The 20,672-nt window shown below is 33.1% G+C and overlaps 2 pseudogenes; both read right to left on the bottom strand.

Annotated features, from left to right (window-relative positions):
* Nucleotides 1–3,278: 3,278 nt before the first annotated feature.
* Nucleotides 3,279–5,948, bottom strand: LOC120151476 (annotated as a pseudogene).
* A 1,456-nt stretch (nucleotides 5,949–7,404) lies between these two features.
* Nucleotides 7,405–9,724, bottom strand: LOC120151509 (annotated as a pseudogene).
* Nucleotides 9,725–20,672: the final 10,948 nt, after the last annotated feature.

Raw genomic sequence — 20,672 nt, 5'->3', positions numbered from 1 at the left:
ATATAGTTCTAATTTTATTTTTATTATTGATTATATATGTTTTAATTTTACTTGTTTATATTTTATAATTATATAGTCATATAAATATATATAATAATAATTTACATTTTTTACATAAATATTTTTATCATATTTTAATATTTATTTATTTTCAATATCGAAGAAAAGGGCAGTCTTAATACAACTGGATGTCCTATTCTGGTATTTTAAAATTAAATATTATAAAAAATTATAATTTAATTTTATTTAAATTATTATATTGTTAATATTTATTAATATCAAAGAAAAGAGTTGTCTTAAGGTACCTAGAAGTCCTTTTCTGATATTTCTAAATAAATATTTTATTTATAAATATATATAAATTAATATTTTTTTCCTCATAATCATAATTTTGAAATAATAGGATTATAAATTAAATATATTTTGAATTTTTAATAATAGAGACAATTTCTAATTAAAAAGTACCAATTTTGGGCGTTGTAGGGGTGCTAATCCTTCCCTAAACGTAACCGACCACGAATCCCTTTTTTATTATTAAAAAGAATGAATTTTTGGTTAAAACGCAGATCAATTTTTCTTTTAATCGATGTTTTCTTAAAAACTCTTTTAAAATATGATTTTTAGGTATTCGACCTACCTAATCCAAAAGGTCGATGGCGACTCCCAAAATATTTTTAAAAAAACAAAATCATTAATTTATTCACATCACTTTTCCCGCCAAGTAAAAAGCGCCAAGTAAAAAATTCGTGCCCGGACGAAAATCGATTACGACAGTAGGTTGCATAGTTGTTGCCTACAAGGTTTGCATGGACATGAATATGATTCTAATGGAAAGGGGAGATTAAAGTAAAATAACCATGTGGTATATATGATTAGCTTTGGAAAAGGAAAAATAAAAATGGCAAGGAAAGGTATTGTCTTTTGTTGTGTGAGTCTTTTGTCCCTTAATTTTTATACCCCCGAGGTGAGTAAACTGCCAAATGTTTTAAGACTAAACCGGATGGAGCTGGCTGTCATGATGGCTACCACCACCAAATGTATTTCCCTTTTGTTTACCACTGTTTACCTTTACCCCAACATACCACTCCTTAGTTATATGTACAGAGGGGCTTAAAGAGTAATTTTATTTACGTACCACTTCTTAGTTATATGTACAGAGGGGCTTAAATAGTAATTTTATTTACGTACCACTTCCTAGTTATATGTACAGAGGGGCTTAAAGAGTAATTTTATTTACGTACTAAATTTAAATTAGCAATTTTAGGTCACAACCTAATCATTACTGTGAAGTTTTGGTTTTAGAAATAATTATGGTGGGAGTAGAGAGAATCAGACAGCTCATTGAAAGAAAAAGGGGCATCTAAATGTCAGGCAATTGATGAAAAAAATACGAAGAAGTTGTTATAACATTCCACGCTAATCGAAAATCCCAGTGGCCTATTATTAAGTACCATCCGGCATCCAGAACCACTTTACATTTTGTTTGTATCAGTTGATGCAATCATATCAATGGTATATTTGATTTTAGAAAATATTTTTTTGTTTTGTTTTATGTTTTTATTTTTTTTTAATTTTTTTTAAAAAATAAAAATCATGTTTGGTTAATATAAATAAAAATTCGAATTCAAAATAAAAATAGTAAAAATATATTTGATATCTTCACTTTTTTAAGATAGATATGAACAAATAGTTATTAAATAATTTAATTAAATTAAATTAAAATATAATTATTAAAAAAAGTTTCATTAGATAAATTTAAAATGCGATGTCTGTAAATATAAAACAGTGAAGTCGATAAAAATTTCCATAGCACAAAAATTGTTTTATTTTGTAATAAGAACATAATATTAATATATATTGGACATCGATCAAATTAAAAAAATACACAAAAATATTGTTATTAGCAAGATCACACAAAAATGTTATTAAAATAAAAGATATATATTTACTGATATTTAAGGCCCTCAAACTTTTGGGGGAAAATTAGTGTGGCGATTGAACTTTCATTTTTGCACTCAATGTAACCTTAGACTGAGAAAAAATCTATCTAATCATTTGACAAACAAATTAAATTGTCACGACGCTTACATGACGGTTTACAAAGCTTACGTGATAATCTAAAATATTGACTTGACAATTTACGACGTTGTTGTGGCAGTACACTGTAGTCGATATTGTGATAGATGAACTTAATTGATTTTTTTGACTAAGTTCGAGGGCCTAATTAATTTTTTAGAAAGTTTGAGGACTTATTTAATTTTTTAGAAAAAAAAAGATATTATCTAAATATAAAATATAAATAATTATTAAGATATTCAATGCATTAAATATAAAATATTATAAAATTAAATTATTTAAGAAGTCAACTTTGAGGACCATATAGAGTGTAAAAAAAGTTTAGGTACTATATTGATTTTCTTGCAAAAGTTTGAGTCATAGATCCATTAAATAAAAAAATATATTGTTAGAAATATTTAAACTTGTGTAAGTTAAATTAAAAATCTAGAACTTATGTTTCCCTCTTTTTCAAATTTCCAAAACAATTCTAATGAAAATACCGAAAATATCTTTTTTTTATGTTTTTATATTTTTACTTATTTTAATTTTTTATTTTTAAAAAATCATTTTCTAATTTTACAACCAAACACAGTTTTCATCACAGTTTCCTGTTTTATAAGAAAATGAATAAAAAAATTATATTTTCTAAAACTAAACGAATCCTAAATTTTTTAAAATAAAAAAACTAAATTCTTAAACAAAGTCAAAATTCAAATACTAAGCAATATTAGAATTCAAATGTTGACATTTGCGGAACTAAATTAAGATCACTCTATATTGGACTTGTACAATACTCTTCTACAATACACCATCCACATTAGTTAATTAATAAATCAGATAACATCATATATATATATATATATAATTTTATACAATTAAATGAAAACCAACGGGATTACTTGAAATTATTTTTATGAGTTAATATTCAATTAATTTAGTTTTTGGAAGTTTAGTTCGACCATTAACCCAGCTTATAAACTTAACATCTCAAACTTCTGCGAGACAAAAAAAAACACACACACACACACACCTTTTATAGCACAACATATAAAATAACAATCACAAAAAGCATAAAATAATAAAATACATATACATAAACGTATTATAATTTATGTTGATATGTCATAATGATCAAATGTATCATTTTAAATGATATTTTAAGTAAGAAAACTTACCCAAAAATGAAGTTCACGCACGAAAATCTAATTTATAATCACCTCAGCTTAATAAAAAAAAGCAATCCATGTGTTTGACGGTGCAAATTATGTGCACTCTAAATATGGAAAAAATGTAGTAGAACCAAAGATTTTGGCATTTAACAGGGGAGTGACAATAAATATGGAATTTTCTGAGGAAGAAAGCAAAACCGATCATCTGCCGAAGAATATTCTGTTTACAACGTCGACCGGTAATGCGTAAGCTGGATCAATGGCCTTCAATCCTGGATACTCGAGAAGTGAAAGTCCTACAACAACAGCAGGCATCATAAACAGAATTATGAACGTTGAAGTCATGAAATATATAAATGAAAACAATAAAACAACAGCCGGCAAATAGGCAGGACGATAGTGGATACCGGCAACTCCGAAATATGTATGGAAGACATCGACAGCATCATCGGGTCTATCTGAAATTCCACCATTTTTCAGATCCTGACAGTCTAGTATGAACTTAACGAGTTTTTACTTGTCTATCCAGTGAACTCTATCGATCATGATCAAGCTAGAAAGAACCCACCATGAGTAGCAAACCTAAAAGGATTCACCGATAACGAGAAGCGAGAAGGGGTAAGAAGAATAATATTATGAGATAAATATTCCAGTTAAACTTCAACGAAATACCCACATCAGGGAGTTTCTAGGGGCGGCCGTTAAGACCTCCAGATTTGACTTGCCGCTCACATAACCACCACCCGAGAAGGTCCTTATCAACATGATGTAGAGATCCCGTTATGGCAAGAGCACCCACACAACAGAAAACTGCACTCATTATACACAGAAAATCAACCCTTTTTCAACAAAGATTAACTATCATTATTATTAAGAGTGCTTTGTTTTAAGCTCATTGGTAAATGAACCTAAAACCATAAATTAGCAATCTTCGCTCCGAGTAAGTAAAAATTTACATGTCCACGTGGACAATGAGAGTAACATACTTTGCCCTGCATGAGACTCGTCACCAGGTGAGCATCCAAAGCCACCGTCCAGGTTTTTGCAATTCAGAATATAGCTTACGGCCTTCTTAACGTTGATTTTGTCCAGACAACGTAATATTGAAAGGCAACAGATGGCAATATAAGAGAACCTAAACCAAGAAAAATCAATTTGGTACAAAAGGATTTACATTGAAAATAATAAATAAGAAATATAAATAATCCAGAAAGAACAAATACCGTGTATCCACCTCACCCCACATGTCACCTGAAAAGAATCCGTCTTCGTTTTGCAGCCCAGTAATATCTAACTTACAGACTTAAGCAAAACAAGAAGCACCTGAATACGCTTCACCCTTAAACAGCTAACTCTGACCAATCAACAAAACTAGGAACGTTATAAATCAAAGTAATACAAATCATATTAAACCAATTCTGGAAAATGGATAATCGTAACATAATAATAGCACTCTCCAGCAAAGAGTAGACAATTTCATAAAAAATATACAATATGACACAAATTGCAACTTTATCAATGTCTTCATCGAAAGAAATCCAGAAATGGATAATTATAACAGATAAACTGTAACTCCCCAATGAAGAGCGAGTGACCGAATCAAAAGAATATCAGATAGGATACAAGTTGCAACCTTATCAATGTCAAGAACGTCTAGCTTGTTGAAAAGGGCAACCACTTGCACAGCACTAAGAGTATACAGAATATGTGGGTCGTGTCCGATATTGCCAGAAAAACCACTTCATCAACCTCATTTCCTATTATGATTTAGGATCCAATTAAATTAAATCTATATTAATTTTTTATTTACACTAAGAACAATAATTAACTAAAAACATAAGCTTTAGGATATACCGGATTCATGTTGTCATTTCATGATCCATGAAACAACTTCATCTGCATTAATAGAATCAAGCTTCCCCAGAAGGTCTAAGGTTGTTAATCCCCAATATGCCCCATTCATTCTAAGATGGTCCATCACCACAGATTCAAAACTATCCTTTTTCTAGCAATAAGCAACCCAAATATAATGAACTTCACATAAACTTAACCTAGGATAAATAAGAGTGTAAAATTGTAAATCGAAAACGAAAGTTCAATGAATTTAAAGCTTAACTTATCAACAGATACGATGTACTGAACATGTTTGTCAACTGCCAACTCCCCCATCTGCCATTCATTTTCCACATTAATCTCCACAACATTCAAGGGTTTGTGAATATGGAGATCACAAAAATTTAAATCAAAATCCCGATGGAGGTGTAATTAATATTTTTAACAAGTTTCTAAATGAAAACAAGAGCTTACCTTCCATGTAATATTTTTAACAAGTTTCTAAATGAAAACAAGAGCTTACCTTCCATGTAATATAATTACTTTTTTATTACTGTTCCACCAAGCCATGCTCGTTGCATATCAAAATTACTACTCATTGTTTTAAAATAAGAACAAAAAATAAACAATTACATAGGAAGAATGAAACCAACGGAAGCATTTTATTGAAGAAATTCAAAATAAAAATAAACAATTACATGGAACAGTATGACTTTGCCCCTAGATGGGAAGAACTGAGCAGAATATCAGATGGTGGACGGCGTGGGAGACGGGAGTCGCCGCTAGGTGTGGCCATGTGAGAACGGACGGAGAGAAGGGGGTGGGTAATTTAGGTTAAATTACACGGCTGAGGGGATTTAGTTTATTGTTTTGGGTTTTTTTTTATGTTTTCAGGTAAAATTCAATAATTAAGTTTGGGTAATTTAATATACAATTGGGTTTGGTATATTATTTATATTTAGGTATTTTATTTATCGTTGAGTACTTGGGCTGGGTTTTGTGTAATGGTAGTGGATAAATTAGGTAAAGTACATAAATAGTCATCGACTATAAGATATTATTTTATTAAGTTATTTGATTATTAAAAGTTATAAAATCATCCTCCGGCTATAGAGTGTTATTTTGTTGAGTCCCTATACTATTAAAAGTTACAAAATGGTCACATAACTATTCACTATGTTCCAAACTTATTATTTTTCATTAAAAAATAGACGATATTTTGAGCAGAACATTTGACTGTGATATGATAAAATTTGATACAAGAACCTCAAATGGCTATCATATCTCAGTCATCATGTTAACGTCCAACTTAAAAAAACTAATAATTTAACGAAAAAAGATGACTTTGGAATATAATGAACAGTCAGGTGACAATTTTGTAACTTTTAATAGTCGAGAGACTTACCAAAGGAACATTCTATAGTTGGAGGATCATTTTGTAACTTTTAATAGTTGAATGACTTAGTAAATCATATCCTATAATCGAAAGACAATTTATGTACTTTATCCAATAAATTATTAATTAAAAATTAAATCAATTTATTCGGATCAAATTTTGAATTGATAATTAAATTGATTTAACTGATTAAATCAAATTAGATAACCCAATCTAATTGATAAGGGTGTAATCTTGTTTTTGGTCGTCCTTCCAATTTTTAAGGTATAGTCATCGTCCTGATGAATTCAGATTAATCCATATCGTACATTTGACTTTAGCGTGTGAGTCTTCTAAAGAAGATTTTTTGCATACACAAGAACTTAAATTCGAGACTTACTTAAGCGATACCAGATTGCTTACCACTTGAACAACCTGCTGATGATAAAGGTCTTTGTTCACTTTAGCGTGATAAGTAATCCAATGAACAACGTTGTTAAAGTGATGTACAACATTGACTATAGTCTCTGTAGATTTTATTACTATACTCTAAAATGAGTGCAATAATGCATCGAAACTTGAACAAGAATGACGTTTAAGCAAAATAGTTTGATTCAAAACTAGATGTTTGAAATCCAGTTCCAACTTACTTGAACATCGATTTTTAAGTTAGAATCCTATTCAAGATATAATTAAATTATTCAAATTTACATTCAGGTAATTTTACATGTTTTATTTTATTTTAATATTATTTTTATTTGTTTTTTGGCTTAAAAAATCATAACATTTTCATTGAAAAGATTTAAAATTTTACAGATAAAAGTTCTCTTTTTCAGTTGAATGTACAGCTCCAATGAATTATATATAGGTGCAGGAATGAAGAAGAGAAAAGTAATTGTAATCATACATCAATGCTATACATAGATAAAGGAAATGATCTAGAGAGACAAACTTTGATGCAATTTTTTTTCATGAACAGGGTCTCGGCAAGGATCTTGCAGTAGCATGGGTTGATACTTTGGATTTCATGAGTTTAGCCATCTGGTTCTGCATTTTCTTGCAGAGTTTTTCCAATTCAATCACCCTCCACTGCATCCCTTGTAAATGTGCTCTCAGGTTCTCATTGTCGGCTGATACATCGAATTTCCCGGAATATAGGACAATTTGTTCACTGCCTTCACCTTTCTTTGCCTTGCCTCGGGTTTCGATGATTTTACAAGGGGAATCCGTGTCGAGTTTAGTGTTCTTAGTGCCCTGCAGCAAGTTCTTCAGCTTTAATTGCTGGGAAATGAGCGCTTGAACCACGCTTTTCGACGGAAAATTCATGTTCCGAGAAAGATGTATGCAGTCATCTAAAGAGAGCTTCTCGTAGTTCAGAGCACAACATATCTTCAGTTTTTCTTCTTCAGACAACCCTGCATGCACCTATTGAAACCATGTTTAATCCGAATGCACCAGATAAACTTTCATAATAAAACGTTTCAAAGTAGTACCTCCAGATAAACGTCCATGGCATGGTACAATTCATCCCAACAGTCCCTGGAAGAATCCGGCAAGGCCACCACCAAAGCTCGAAATTTCGACGATTGAAGGGAAAGGATCCGGAGCTACTTCTGTGATATACAGGTCCATCAGGCTACCAACCTTCTTCATTTGCATCGGAGACAATCGCGAGCCCTCTCGGCGCAGAAATGATTTCAGAAACCAAAGGACTATTCACATCATACAAATAATTTGTCCCATATGGGGATGGGATTAACAGGTTGTCCAATGTTGCTTGATCCATCTGGGAACCTATCATACTCTCCAATTTGTTCCTGCTACTTTTGCCTATGTTCAAACCCAGAACCACACGAAGAATCCCGAACAAACTCTTGCACGGAACGCAACTCAGATCGAGAGTGTAAAGCATATCAATCACAGCTTGTAAAACTCTGTGTTTCTCATCAGGAGAGGCGGTGAAAAACCTCGATTTCTGGTAATGGAAGAGGAACCGACCGATGATCACATGATTGTACTTCCAAGAAATCATAGATTTTACCAGCATTTCGATCAGATCGGGACTCAAAACAGAAAGGTCTTCGAACCACCAATTCGTTCGAGAGAAGCTGTTCTTCAAGCTCTCAGTGCTTCGAGTATCGCAGGAAAGCCGAAACCCCGAGCTATCCGGAGAAGATGTAGACGCACAAGGACTTGCTTCACTTGTGATAGCCAACCTCCCAACGATCGAATCCAAGCACTTCTCGAGAATCCCCGAAGAAGTAGCAACCTGCTGGAAATCTTGGCAATGCTTCAGAGCAATCAAAAGATCAGGCCAAGTCCAGTACCCAATCTCTTCGATGCATTTCTTCGTTTTTTCTAATAGATTACAGTTTCCCGACACAGAATCGTTCATCTCCATGAATTCAGCAGCAGCGTATAACAAGGAAATGTTTGAAGAACTTATATCGATTCCTCCATTGTTATAACAAAACCTTGCTATAAGCTCAAAATTCTCTGCCCCACCAGGAAAGTCATGGAAGATAACTTTATTCCTGTTGGCACCTGTGGATTTTCCAAGTAATTTGCTCAGCCTGCCTGAGAATGAGCATATAGTTCTTTGCCAATCACCAGACAAATTGAGGAATTAGATGATAAATTCACGAACTCGAACATGGACCGTATTAAATAGAAAAGACGTGAACTAATCATCCCCAGCAAAAGAAGGGAGATGGACAGTAATCAATCGCCATGATTATGAAAGCAACCCTCAGTGGCACAAGCCAGTACAAAAGTGGTGAATGAAAACAAAACCTGAGCACCGAAACAAACAGCAATAAATGAGAAAGAAAACAAAAAACAGAAAACACTACACACTTTTGAACTTATGTCCCACATCTTTGCAGTGTAGGTGGGAAATTAAAAGTTAAAAATTTCAGTCACAGAAGGCAAAGCCATGGCTAAAACCCTTGAATTTGCTGCACTGAATCACATTATGAGTTCACAACAACAAAACAAACACAATGAGAGTGAATGAAAACAAAAACAAAGTCGTCATTTTGACTAAGAAACCCCTCGAAAAAAAGTGTTCCTTTTGACCCTCTAAAGAAAGAGAACTTTATAACAAACAGGTAGAGAACATAATTATTACCTTGTTTAGCAGGAATGCCCCCTCTCCATTAATATCTGCTTCAAGATCACAGCAAGCTGCTGCCATGGCCCAAAATAAACAGAACCCACCTCAAATCAAGAGTCTTTTTATTTGTTTTTGGAACTTGAATCAGAATATAATGAAAAGGGAATTGAGGTTCTTTAGATGTGGAAGAAGACAAGCAGAAACCAGTGATTCTACACTAAAACGTCCAGAAAATAAAAGATTCTAATTTGGTTTAACAAAGCTAAAGCCTCTGAAAAATTCTACTAAAAAGGAGTGCAACAAGCAAAAGAAACACAGTGTGTATAAAGTCAAATAAGAGATATTATAACAAGATGGGTAATTTAACTGGAGAAGATAAAGCAGTTATCGTGTGACCACTTAACCTCAACCCGACATTCCTGCTAAAGGAAACTACTTTTCTGTGTATTAATTTAGTGATTATTTTCTTTCATTTAAAATAATAAAAAGTGGGAATAATGGTATAGTTTACTAAAAAACAGTGAGTTTTTCTTGGGAGAGGACCTCTAATAAAGCTGAGAACTCAAGACATTCTCCTAATTAATAATTAAGATAAAATTATTGTTCATTGTAGAATTGTGAATACAACACGGATTAAGTTATTTAAGTATAAGAGGAATGATTGTTATTCTTAGATATCATAGATTCGAATATTATCATCTACAAACAAAGATATTTGAGTATGTTTATTGTTAAATATTTTAAAATTATTAAAACTACCTTATAATTATCTAAGTTTAATAAAAAAATTATGAATATAATTTGATTAGAATATATTGTACATGTAAAATTTTAAAATTCATCAAATATGTGACTTGGAGGAAATTAAAAGGACAATGATAGGATTTTTTATATATAGTTTTCGAGGATTATGGAAGAAGGAAAAGAAAAAGATTGGACTGATAGAGCCTAATTTAGATTAGATAGATGAAGTCTAGAACATTCTTAACGGATTAGTATTTTTTAGGTCCGATAATGGATATGGGTTTTAAGAAATTTTTTTATTATTATAATTTTTTTATAATAATAAAATATTATATTTTTTAATAATATATTTATAATCTAATTCATTAATAAAATATAAAATAATTCAAGATTCAGTTATCATACATGAATATTATGTATGCATTTATACTATAGTTTATATAAAATTTTAACTTTTATTGGTATCGTAATATTCTATTAGATGATGTACTTAGGAGCATTCCGGAGGACCAAAGAGTTTTCATAGGGGGAGACTTCAATGGTCATATAGGTAGTGCAACCGACGGGTATGACGATGTTCATGGGGGTTTCGGTTTTGGTAGTAGGAATGAGGAGGGGCGTACGTTGCTTGAATTTGCTACTACACACGATATGGTGGTCACTAACTCCTGCTTTAACAAGAGAGATGTGAACTTGATTACGTTCCATAGCGGGGGACGTTGTACCCAAATCGACTACATCCTGGTTCGAAATCGGGATCGATGGGCATGCATTGACTGTAAGGTGTTCCCTGAAGAGGCATGTGCATCTCAACACAGATTGTTGGTTTTGGTGTTACGCGTACGCCATGGACGGAGCACTCATGAGACGGCTAAAATTGGTAAACCTAGGATCCTTTGGAAGAACTTACATGAAGCGACAACTGATAACTTTAGGAGTAAGGTTATGTCTAATACATGTTTTGGAAATACAAACTCAAATAATTCAGATATGTTATGGAAAAATATGGCACATTCCATCACATTCCATCAGAGAGGTGGGCAAAAACACCCTTGGGTTGTCGACATGGAAGGTAAATGAGCATAAAGAATCATGGTGGTGGAACGACGAAGTCCAAACTAAAGTGAAGACAAAGCAAACTTGCTTCAAGGAGTATCTACAATGCAATGATGATGAAGAAAGATCGAGAGCTAAACAAAGATGCAAGGAGGCGAAGCGGGAAACCAAGAAAACGGTAGCTAAAGCAAAGGATAAGGCATACGAGGAAATGTACAAGAGATTAGACACCAAGAAAGGACAAAACGACATCTTTAGGCTAGCAAAATCTAGGGAGAATAGGAAAAAGGATCTAGGTAGCATTAGGTTTATTAAGGACAACAATGGTGTTCTTTTAGTGAAAGATCATGATATTAAGAGGGTTTGGGGTAGTTACTTCTTTGGCTTATTTAATGATGGTGCCTCTCCCTGTAGAGATAGTACCGTTGATGGGCCAGCCGACCATCTTACTAAGGCTAATGAATGCCCTACAACTAGGATTGGGTTTGAGGAAGTCAAAAGGGCTCTTAAAAAGATGGGGAGGGACAAAGCTGTCGGTCCAGATCAAATTCCTATCACTGTGTGGTTGGCCCTAGGAGAAGAGGGAGTTAAGTGGTTGACCAACATTTTTAATATTATTTTAGAGACTGCCAAGATTCCAGAGGAGTGGAGAGAGTCTACGGTGATACTAATCTATAAGAATAAAGGAGATCCCCAACGTTGTCGCAACTACAGAGGTATTAAACTACTCAACCATACCATGAAGCTATGGGAAAGGGTGATAGAGGCTAGGTTGAGACATGTTACTAGGGTTTCGGAAAACCAATTTGGCTTTATGCCAGGCAGGTCTACTACAAAGGCGATTCATCTACTTCGACGGCTTATGGAGAAATATAGGGAAAAAATAGAGATCTTCACATGGCGTTCATTGACCTTGAGAAGGCGTATGATAGCGTTCCCCGCGATACAATCTGGAAGACCTTGGAAACGAGACGGATCCCAACTGCTTATATACGGGCGATTCGTGATATGTACTGTAGATCTACAAATACGTCAGAACTACAGTTGGAGACACCAAGGCATTCCCGGTGGAAATCATACTCCACCAGGGGTCGGCTCTTAGCCCTTACATCTTCGCCTTGATTATGGACGACATCTATTGTGCGACACCAGACGGTGTTCCATGGTGTATGCTCTTAGCCCTTACATCTTCTTTGGCTTATTTAATGACGGTGTCTCTCCCTGTAGAGATAGTACCGTTGATGGGCCAGCCGACCATCTTACTAAGGCTAATGAATACCCTATAACTAGGATTGGGTTTGAGGAAGTCAAAATGGCTCTTAAAAATATGGGGAGGGACAAAGTTTTCGGTCTAGATCAAATTTCTATCACTGTGTGGTTGGCCTTAGGAGAAGAGGGAGTTAAGTGGTTGACCAACATCTTTAATATTATTTTAGAGACTGCCAAGATGTCAGAGGAGTGGAGAGAGTCTACGGTGATACCAATCTATAAGAATAAAGGAGATCCCCAACATTGTGGCAACTATAGGGGTATTAAACTACTCACTCATACCATGAAGCTATGGGAAAGGGTGATAGAGGCTAGGTTGAAACATGTTACTAGGGTTTCAGAAAACCAATTTGGCTTTATGCCAGACAGGTCTACTACGGAGGCGATTCATACAATTTGAGACACCAAGGCATTCCCGGTGGAAATCATACCCCACCAGGGGTCGGCTCTTAGCCCTTACATTTTCGCCTTGATTACAGACGACATCTATTGTACGACACCAGACGGTGTTCCATGGTGCATGCTTTTCGCTGACGATATTATCCTAGTTGCTGAAACAAGAACTGAGCTAAATAGTAGACTGGTTACTTGGAAGACTGCTTTTGAAGAAAAAGGTATAAGGATCAATATTGCAAAGATAAAGTATTTATGTTCAAACTTCAGTGGGAACCAAAATGATGAAGATGTAGAGGTTTGCATAGAAGGACACGTTCTCCCCTCAAAGGATTGTTTCAAGTACCTAGGGTCTATGATACATAAAGATGGGGGTGTGGATGATGATATTACACACCGTATAAAGGCGAGATGGCTAAACTGGAGGGCTGCTACCGGAGTTTTGTGTGATAAGAAAGTGCCTCTAAAACTTAAGGGAAAATTTTTATAGAATGACAATAAGACCACCGCTGCTGTATGGATCAGAATGTTGGGCAATCAAGAAGGATCACATAAAGAGGATGGAGGCCATAGATAGGGCTGAGCAACGAAACCGAGAAAATCGAAAAATCGACACAAACCGAGTAAAACGGTTCGGTTCGGCTTTAAACGGTTTGGTTTTTGGTTCGGTTTAAAGGCTTCATTTTTTTTATTCGGTTCGGTTCGGGTTTTCCATATGGAACCCATTTGTTCCATATTGAACCGAATAGGCAATTTTTGTAAAAACAATTATAGTTTCAAGTGATTTTTTCATTGAAAAATCGATAAACCGAACTAAACCGAATCGAAAAACCTGAACCGTTAAAAAAAAGAACCGAAAAAACTGATTTCGATTTTTTCGATTTTTTAACTATTCGGTTTCGGTTTAAATATTGAAAAACCGTTTATTTCGGTTCGGTTCCATTTTTGGTAAAAAATCGAACCGAATACACCCCTAGCCGTAGAAATGAGAATGTTTCGATGGGTATGTGGTAGGACTCTGTGGGACATGACACCAAACTCTTCTATCAGGATGTCCTTGGGGGTGGTGCATGTATCCGAAAAATTGAGGGAGGGAAGACTACGATGGTTTGGACATGTCCTTAGGCGACAACCGTCGGATGCGGTCAGGAGGGTAGAGTTGATTATAGTCAACGGTGCCAGAAGGAGAGGACGACCAAGGCAGAAGTGGGAAGACAACTTGAGATCTGATTTGAAGGATTTAGCCCTTACCGAGGACATGACATCTGATAGGAAAGTATGGAGACTTAAGACCAGGGTAGCCGAGTAGTGTGGGTCATATCCATAGGGTGTATCATCTTTTTCTGCTTTTAATGTCTTTGTATAAATTTCAATGACTTCTACTTTTTATACGTTTATGTCATTGGAATTTTTTAAGTATTAGAACTAAGGTAGCGGAGAAATGTTACCTTAGTTTAGGTTTTAACCCATTTGACTTTATTCCTTCTCATTGCTTGCTATCGTTGACTTCTGTGTATCATTCCCTTCAGGTTTTCTCTTTTTAATTTTAGGCGGGTCTTACGTTTCTGTCAATATGCAGAGCCTTTTTACGCAATGATTTATTTGCATGGATTACTTCCCATTACAGACGCGCATATGTAGATGGCATATGAAGGTTGTTTCAACTATGTATTTATTTATTTATTTATTTATTTATACATGCATTGCATTTTATCTTTATTTTTAATTTTCTGACTGCCGGAGGTTTTCTACGGAAGCTGCTCTTAACCTGGCGCTGGGGGCAGCCTACTACCCCACCTCCCCCTTACCGCATTGCATATGTGAATAGGGTTTTGTTGTTGTTGTTATTGTTGTTGTAATATTCTGTAACAATTTCGTTATTAAAATTTTAATTTTTATCAATATCATAATTTATACATGAACCAAGTGATTTCTGTGCTAAAGAAATTGTTCTTATTTCTTGAGGATTTGAGTTAAAGCATCATAGATGCCATGAGTTTGAGCGTTAAATGTTGAGAGATTAAGAGTTATCTTTAAATATATATTGTCTTATACTTATCTCAGATTAATAAAATAAATATTAGAATAACATTTTTATCAATTTAAAAATAAATATAATGGGTTCATTTGGTTGATTATAATTAGATTTTTAAAAAGTAATTTACGCTAAAAATATTATATATTTGTTTTGAAAAATAACTTTTAAAAGTAATTTTAGTAATTATATGATAATATTTAAATCATTCTCACTAGTTGATTGTTTTAAAAAATATTTATTATAATATCAAACATAATAAATAATATTATTTATTAACAAAACATAATATTATTATTTTTAAAATATTAATATTGTTTAACTAATATCATTTATACCATTATTAATATTTGGAAAATGCTTTAGTAAAAAATATAGTAAAAGACTTTGTAAACAATATAAAAATCTATATCGAACGGTAAAATAAAAATATATTGATTGATTTATTTTATGTTAATTAAATTTTAAAAAATAAAAAATAAATGCTCAAATCATATTTTAAGAAATATATATTAATTTATTTCAAAAATTGAAGACGTAGTGAAAAAATAAATGATCAAATTATATTTTAAGTTAAGTTTAGGGTCTAAAGAATTTTTTTATTAAAAATAAATGTTTAATGTTTTCTCCGTTATACTTTTAGGTACCTACAAAATAATGATCCTTAAAAAAATCGTTAAGTGATACGTGTCATGTTTATATTTTGGTTTAATGCATAAATAAGTGTCCAAACTATCCCCTAAATTTATTTTAGGTACTTAAAGAAATTTTTACTAAGAATAAGTGTCTATTGTTTGTGAGAATACACTTTTAGGTGCATAGGCTGTAACGACCGTTAAATTCGATGATTATCTAACATGTGTCGCGTTTATATTTTTAAAATTTTTATTGAAAAAACAAAATATAATTTAAAAATAATTTTAAGAAAAAATTATCCCTCTAACAAAATTTCCTCTCTGTCCAATTTCATCCAAAACTCCCCTGATAAATTTTGGATCAAGGATTTGAGTATTAGATTTAGGGATTTGAGTTTGGACTTATAGATTTAAAGGGATTGAAATAACAACAAGAATGATGATCAATAATGGAGATCCAACAACAAGTGAGTATTTGTTTGTTGATGATAAAAGCGGCTAATGATGGCCGACAACAACTGATAATGTGGTTGAAATGAGAGGTTTTAGAGTTGTGTTTTTATAATTAAAAGGCTTAAATACACTATTGCCCTCTAAACTATATCATTTGTACCAAGTTGCCCCTGAAGTAATTTTCGCGATATTTTACAATTAAAGTTTAAATCGTTACCTAATTTGTCTCAATCTGTTTACTTCGTTAAAAAACACGTGGGTAAATTACATATTGAGTCACTCAACTATTTGTGTGGTTATATTTTGGTCATTCAACTATTTGTGTTTTCAAAATCATTTACAAAGCTTAAGTTTTTGTTTCGTTTTGGTAACCCAGTTCGATTAAATTTATTTTTTTAAATTTACAATATATAAGAATTCATTTATATCACATATTTTTTTTACTCAACACATAAATTTAATGTATAATAATAAATAATATTATAACGTAAATAATATACAACATATTTAGTTGTATGTACTTAAAACTATAATAAAAGAGATATTAAATTAAAATATTATTTAAAATATTAAAATATGAAGGAATCATTGTTTATAAACTTAAATCTTGTAAAACTTTTAATCTCCTACTTGAAATTATGTCTTAAAATTTTAATGAAAGAGCAAATGAAATTACTGTATGTGGACATCGCTCTATTCATGACAACTAATACAAAAACTTAAACAGCGCAAGGTGGTAAGCACGGTGAAAACATAAACTATAAGCTTTTACTCACGAGTGGAAGTGCCAAAAAGGTTAAAGCTGTACATGGTTTAAGAACATAAATAATGAGTATTTTCAATATAAGGCATGGAAAATTCATGTTCCGTAGTGCTGTGGCTCAGGTTTTCAGTCTCCACTGCCCATGAACTTTGCAGGCTCTCCAGCATCTTTCCTTGTCTTTTTTATCCTTGTATGAGTAATACACACACCAGAACATTTATAATTTAGTGCAGGCCTTGATACATTCTACTATATCAGATTATCTTCCAGAGTAATTTGGCAAAATATTATCATTTGGATCATTCGGTCAAGTGATACCTCATGCAAACCAATATAAAAGAAGAGTGAAAGTTCGCCCTTGCAAACGTAATGAAACCTCCTTGCATAGGTCTAATAGGAAGTGCTGAGACTGCAATGATCGATTAACAATGTCTTCCTCAGTCAAAAAGAACAAAAGACGATAAAAAGATCACCGCTGAGCCTTTATGATACATTAGACTATTGACATGCTGTAAATCCCTGAATCTGTACACCCCAGTTCACTTCAGCTCCTACAGACTTGCTCTCCTGCAAACCACATCAACAGTAAGCATGACTGATAGGAATAAATTTATCACAAAAGAAATTAGAAAACTCGGGAAAATTCAAAATTGGCCGATCCAGACTGGAAATCCATCAATTATAGCTAAGATATGAGCTTCTCAGGTTCTGAAATGATGTTTCTAGCACTTTGTTTACAAAATACTGTGCTAGAATAACTTCAATGTTCACCAATACAATTATTAAGTAACAGACTTAAAATTTTACAAGATTTAAATTTATAAATAATGACTTGTTCATAATTTAATTTATTACAAAGATATAATTTCAAGCACGAGACTAGAATTTTAAAATATTTAAATTTATAAATAATAACTCCTTCATATTTTAATTTATTAAAATATTTATAATATTTTAATTTAATATTTATTTTATTAAAATTTTAAGTATAAACAACTAAATATGTTGAATATTATTTACGTTATAATATTATTTATTATTATACATTAAATTTATACGTTGAGTAAAAAATGTGTTATAAATAAATTTTTATATATTGTAAATTTAAAAAAAATTAATCGAATTGGCAAGAGTCAGTAAGGATAGTGGCAAGAGACGTGAAGGAACTGAGGAACAAGAGGATTACCCTAGTGAAGGTCCTATGGAGGAACCATGGTATCGAGGAAGCCACTTGGGAAACCGAGGAGGATATACAACTCGAGTATCCACATCTTTCCTATCAAGGTAAATTTCGAGAACGAAATTTCTTATTGGCAGTGAGAGTTTTAACGCCTTGGATCCTAGATTAGTAGTTTCGGGTAATACAATTGCGCCTTAAGAGTAAATTAAGAGACCAATTAAAAGTTTGGAGTTAGATTTCGGCCTCCCATGATTTGGGCTTGAGCCCATCAAGACCAATTAAAACTTTGACCATTAATGGAAGGACCAAAATGATAGTTTATCCCTAAAGTTTTCTAAAGGCTGATTGGATTTAATGAGGGTGATGTAATTTGCTTACCCACTCTCTCTTTTCTCCACATTTCTAGCTCTCATTGTCCCCTACTTCATCTTCCCCATTCTCAAAATTTTTTCTCTTCCAAACTTTGTGCAAAGGTGGGAACTTGTAGATTCTCAATCACATTTCAGAATTTCTAAGGTAAAAAATGAAATTCCAGCCTTCCAAGCTTCCATCTAAGCCTCCTATTATGAATTTTGGCCATGGAAATGTCTAGGTGGGGGTTTAAGGTGGGTTTTAGGTTTCCTTAATAATCTCAATCTATTTTTAGAGAGTTGAAATCATATTTCTAAACTTTTTAAGACCCTAAATGAGTTAGTAACTCATTTCCCTTAATCTTGATTAGTGAAAGGGGTGAGAGAAAGCTCCAAGACTAGAGGGAAGGATAAATTGACCCTTGGTTGATTGGGGGCATTTACAACAACTAGGAAGATAAGGTAACACAATCACAACGCTTCCATACCATTTGTGAGTTATTAGAATGCACTTACCTATAGAGTCTTGAGTGATGAAGCATATATGAGCATTCATGGTAGGTTCAAGTAATTGATATTTTTAGTATGATTAAAGTCCTATTATGATATTTTCTTGTATGCATAAAACTTTAATAATGATTGAAGATCTCAGTAGGGTTTTGGGGTGTTTTGGGAGTCAATTTCATGCTCAAATATGGCAGTTATGGGTTCGAGTATCAGTACTGGAAGAATAGTATCGATACTATTCTTTAGATAACTTAAAAATAAGAAAAATTAGAAAGAGAAGTATGGATACTTCCTCAAGGAGTATCGATAATGATTGCTTGGTTTCGATACTTATAGGGTAATATCAATACTGGGCAAACTTAGTAAATTCCATAATAACATTTTGGTATCGATACACCCTATAGGAGTATGGATACCGAGGTATTTTTTAAAATATCGAAGAAAAGTTTGGTATAGACACCCTATCAAGTATAAATACCCTAGCTCATAAGGATTGATATTGGTCCAGCAATATCGATGCTACATACCTATTCTCGACTTGATTTAACACTATAGTCTCGATACTTAGAGGGGAGTATCGACACCCTCGTACATTTTTGGGCAAGAAGCCCAAGGAAATTAGGTGGAATTGAGGAACCTAACAACACTAAATCATCATTGAATAAGACTACAAATGGGAACAATCTTAGCTTACAATTATATTTTGAAGCATTATCAATTAGGACAACATAAAACTAGCCTTGGTTGATGTTTGGGAAAATGGCTGGGACACCCAAGTTAATCTAGTAGATGAAGATAACTTCGAAGTATAGAATGTTCGGATATCCTTAGGCAGTACACGATGCACTTTGAGACTAACTAAGGCGCGAGACACGAACACTCGTGAGGGGTGGGTTAGTTTGGTGTTGTGTTTAATGTAAAGATTCTTGACCTCACCCTAGGTAGACTAGAGGGGTGTGCATATCGAGATACATAACCCTCTGATCACACCATGATGTATGCCCTATAGTAGTTTGAAGTATACGGGTATACTCACTTTCTTTATCACACTTGATAGTATGCACATTTGATGAACACTTTTAGTATCGTTTAGTTGTTAATATGGCACTAGGATAGTGAACTCAGCGTTCATAATTTGTTTCTGTGCATAGGTTTTTAGAAGAAGCATTCGAGGAGCCTATCATGCAGCTGACATTCCATATAGTTCGAGCAGTAGAGTACATATTAAGGCTTTCTTTTAGAGGGAATTTATTATTCATAGACCTTCTTGTATTCGAGTCGTAACTCTACGTTTTATATTTGATTGTATTATTTTTGAGATACTCATTTTGGGAGATTCTAATGTAAATCTTATTTAATTATGTTGATTTATTTCATTTGAATGGTTTAAAACATATGATTTACAAAAGTATTTGAGGAAAAATTTTAGGTTAGCTTTGTTGGTCCCATGTAACATTCTAATCTGTCGACTTTGTGTCATATCAGATTAAAGTGTTACATTTAGTGGTATAAGAGTGTCAAGTTCAGTCGTTCCTAGTACCCGCGGGTTAGAGTCAGTAAGATTCTATAAGTATACATGCCTCAAAGGAGTCAAGAGTACTTTTATGTATGGGATAGTGATAATAACAACTCGTTTTTATCTTAATTACAGAGTTTAGGCATGGACGATAGCACTGCTCCGAGCCACGAGAGTAGAGATAAGACTAGAGTTTCCTTAGCAAGTGACACCAGTGATGA

This window comes from Hibiscus syriacus, unplaced genomic scaffold, assembly GCF_006381635.1.
Source record: "Hibiscus syriacus cultivar Baekdansim isolate YM2019G1 unplaced genomic scaffold, ASM638163v2 tig00111059_pilon, whole genome shotgun sequence".
NCBI classification, from domain to species: Eukaryota; Viridiplantae; Streptophyta; class Magnoliopsida; order Malvales; family Malvaceae; genus Hibiscus; species Hibiscus syriacus.
The sequence above is the reverse complement of the archived record's forward strand: the minus strand, read 5'-3'. Positions and strand labels throughout refer to the sequence as shown.